Raw genomic sequence first — 4,718 nt, 5'->3', positions numbered from 1 at the left:
CCCTTTTCCTTTATGTGATTTAAACAAAATATCATCGAATTAGGCAATATTTTGCCGTTTTTCCACATTTTTGTGAATTTTCAGTTTATTGTTATTAATTCATTAAATATACGATAAAAATTATGCAAACACATAATTGATCAGAAAATTACCTTAAATACTTCATTTTCAATCATCTATTTGTTCCTCGTTAAAATACTGAGTAAGATATTGGAAAGGGGAGAAGTTCTGTTTTTATTGCATATATCGACGTTTCAGCCGGATTAGAGCGGTTTTACGTGTACATCTTCCATCGGTAATATAAACGGAATATCAGGAACATTTTAGTTAATTCTAATGAAAACACATTGATTTTTATCATTTGTATTTCAAACAACATTGTCATATGTCTTTTCTTGGATCTAAATAATACGAAACCTCGCTCTATCATTTGAAGTTAAAATCCTCAAATATGGTAATATAGTGACTTTTTTCACGTTATTCATGTAGTTTGATTTTACGTATATATATTCGTTTTTACCAATATTTCGATACTACTTCATGTTTTCTCACGATATGTGATTTGGCCTTCAAATCTCAGAATTTTCAAATTTTGCATTTTTAAGCAACTTTTCTTGCATTTTCTTTTGTACTAAAAATCATCGAATTTAGCAATATTTTGACCTTTATCATCCCCTTTTCCTTTATGTGATATAAACAAAATATTATCGAATTAGGCAATATTTTGCCGTTTTTCCACGTTTTTGTGAATTTTCAGTTTATTGTTATTAATTCATTAAATATACGATAAAAATTATGCAAACACATAATTGATCAGAAAATAAACTTAAATACTTCATTTTCAATCATCTATTTGTTTCTCGTTAAAATACTGAGTAAGATATTGAAAAGGGGAGAAGTTCTGTTTTTATTGCATATATCGACGTTTCAGCCGGATTAGAGCCGTTTTACGTGTACATCTTCCATCGGTAATATAAACGGAAAATCAGGAACATTTTAGTTAATTCTAATGAAAACACATTGATTTTTATCATTTGTATTGGAAGCAACATCTTTATACATCTTTTCTAGGGTCTAAAAAATACGAAACGTCGCTCTATGATTCGAAGTTAAAATCCTCAAATTTGGTATAATAATGACTTTTTTCACGTTTTTCATGTAGTTTGATATTACGTATATATATTCATTTTTACCAATATTTCGATACTATTTCATGTAGTATCACGATATGTGCTTTGGCCTTCATATCTCAGATTTTCGCATAAAATTGCATTTTAAGCAAGATTTCTTGCATTTTGTTTCGTACTAAAAATCATCGAATTCAGCAATATTTTGACGTTTATCATCCCCTTTTCCTTTATGTGATATAAACAAAATATCATCGAATTAGGCAATATTTTGCTGTTTTTCCACGTTTTTGTGAACTTTCAGTTTATTGCTCTTAATTCATTAAAAAACGATAAAAATTATGCAAACACATAATTGATTAGAAATTAACCTTAAAAACTTAATTTTCAATCAACTATTTGTTTCTCGTTAAAATACTGAGTAAGATATTGGAAAGGGGAGAAGTTCTGTTTTTATTGCATATATCGATGTTTCAGCCGGATTAGAGCGGTTTTACGTGTACATCTTCCATCGGTAATATAAACGGAAAATCAGGAACATTTTAGTTAATTCTAATGAAAACACATTGATTTTTATCATTTGTATTTCAAACAACATTGTCATACGTCATTTCTAGGGTCTAAAAAATACGAAACGTCGCTCTATGATTCGAAGTTAAAATCCTCAAATTTGGTATAATAATGAATTTTTTCTCGTTTTTCATGTAGTTTGATATTACGTATATTTATTCATTTTTACCAATATTTCGATACTATTTCATGTAGTATCACGATATGTGCTTTGGCCTTCAAATCTCAGATTTTCGCATAAAATTGCATTTTAAGCACGTTTTCTTGCATTTTGTTTCGTACTAAAAATCATCGAATTCAGCAATATTTTGACGTTTATCATCCCCTTTTCCTTTATGTGATATAAACAAAATATCATCGAATTAGACAATATTTTACTTTTTTTCCATGTTTTTGTGAACTTTCAGTTTATTGCTCTTAATTCATTAAAAATACGATAAAAATTATGCAAACACATAATTGATTAGAAATTAACCTTGAACACTTAATTTTCAATCAACTATTTGTTTCTCGTTAAAATACTGAGTAAGATATTGGAAAGGGGAGAAGTTCTGTTTTTATTGCATATATCGACGTTTCAGCCGGATTAGAGCGGTTTTACGTGTACATCTTCAATCGGTAATATAAACGGAAAATCAGGAACATTTTAGTTAATTCTAATGAAAACACATTGATTTTTATCATTTGTATTTCAAACAACATTGTCATATGTCTTTTCTTGGATCTAAATAATACGAAACCTCGCTCTATGATTTGAAGTTAAAATCCTCAAATATGGTATTATAGTGACTTTTTTCACGTTATTCATGTAGTTTGATTTTACGTATATATATTCGTTTTTACCAATATTTCGATACTACTTCATATTTTCTCACGATATGTGATTTGGCCTTCAAATCTCAGAATTTTCAAATTTTGCATTTTAAGCAAGTTTTCTTGCATTTTCTTTTGTACTAAAAATCATCGAATTTAGCAATATTTTGACCTTTATCATCCCCTTTTCCTTTATGTGATTTAAACAAAATATCATCGAATTAGGCAATATTTTGCCGTTTTTCCACGTTTTTGTGAATTTTCAGTTTATTGTTATTAATTCATTAAATATACGATAAAAATTATGCAAACACATAATTGATCAGAAAATTACCTTAAATACTTCATTTTCAATCATCTATTTGTTTTTCGTTAAAATACTGAGTAAGATATTGGAAAGGGGAGAAGTTCTGTTTTTATTGCATATATCGACGTTTCAGCCGGTATAGAGCGGTTTTACGTGTACATCTTCTATCGGTAATATAAACGGAATATCAGGAACATTTTAGTTAATTCTAATGAAAACACATTGATTTTTATCATTTGCATTTCAAACAACATTGTCATATGTCTTTTCTTGGATCTAAATAATACGAAACCTCGCTCTATCATTTGATGTTAAAATCCTCAAATATGGTAATATAGTGACTTTTTTCACGTTATTCATGTAGTTTGATTTTACATATATATATTCGTTTTTACCAATATTTCGATACTACTTCATGTTTTCTCACGATATGTGATTTGAACTTCAAATCTCAGAATTGTCAAATTTTGCATTTTTAAGCAACTTTTCTTGCATTTTCTTTTGTACTAAAAATCATCGAATTTAGCAATATTTTGACCTTTATCATCCCCTTTTCCTTTATGTGATTTAAACAAAATATTATCGAATTAGGCAATATTTTGCCGTTTTTCCACGTTTTTGTGAATTTTCAGTTTATTGTTATTAATTCATTAAATATACGATAAAAAATTATGCAAACACATAATTGATCAGAAAATAACCTTAAATACTTCATTTTCAATCATCTATTTGTTTCTCGTTAAAATACTGAGTAAGATATTGAAAAGGGGAGAAGTTCATTTTTTATTGCATATATCGACGTTTCAGCCGGATTAGAGCCGTTTTACGTGTACATCTTCCATCGGTAATATAAACGGAAAATCAGGAACATTTTAGTTAATTCTAATGAAAACACATTGATTTTTGTCATTTGTATTGGAAGCAACATCTTTATACATCTTTTCTAGGGTCTAAAAAATACGAAACGTCGCTCTATGATTCGAAGTTAAAATACTCAAATTTGGTATAATAATGACTTTTTTCACGTTTTTCATGTAGTTTGATATTACGTATATATATTCATTTTTACCAATATTTCGTTACTATTTCATGTAGAATCACGATATGTGCTTTGGCCTTCATATCTCAGATTTTCGCATAAAATTGCATTTTAAGCAAGTTTTCTTGCATTTTGTTTCGTACTAAAAATCATCGAATTCAGCAATATTTTGACGTTTATCATCCCCTTTTCCTTTATGTGATATAAACAAAATATCATCGAATTAGGCAATATTTTGCTGTTTTTCCACGTTTTAGTGAACTTTCAGTTTATTGCTCTTAATTCATTAAAAAAACGATAAAAATTATGCAAACACATAATTGATTAGAAATTAACCTTAAACACTTAATTTTCAATCAACTATTTGTTTCTCGTTAAAATACTGAGTAAGATATTGGAAAGGGGAGAAGTTCTGTTTTTATTACATATATCGACGTTTCAGCCGGATTAGAGCGGTTTTACGTGTACATCTTCCATCTGTAATATAAACGGAAAATCAGGAACATTTTAGTTAATTCTAATGAAAACACATTGATTTTTATCATTTGTATTTCAAACAACATTATCATATGTCTTTTCTTGGATCTAAATAATACGAAACCTCGCTCTATCATTTGAAGTTAAAATCCTCAAATATGGTAATATAGTGACTTTTTTCACGTTATTCATGTAGTTTGATTTTACGTATATATATTCGTCTTTACCAATATTTCGATACTACTTCATGTTTTCTCACGATATGTGATTTGGCCTTCAAATCTCAGAATTTTCAAATTTTGCATTTTTAAGCAAGTTTTCTTGCATTTTCTTTTGTACTAAAATTCATCGAATTTAGCAATATTTTGACCTTTATCATCCCCTT

This window comes from Procambarus clarkii, unplaced genomic scaffold, assembly GCF_040958095.1.
Source record: "Procambarus clarkii isolate CNS0578487 unplaced genomic scaffold, FALCON_Pclarkii_2.0 HiC_scaffold_96, whole genome shotgun sequence".
Taxonomy (NCBI): domain Eukaryota; kingdom Metazoa; phylum Arthropoda; class Malacostraca; order Decapoda; family Cambaridae; genus Procambarus; species Procambarus clarkii.
The sequence above is the reverse complement of the archived record's forward strand: the minus strand, read 5'-3'. Positions refer to the sequence as shown.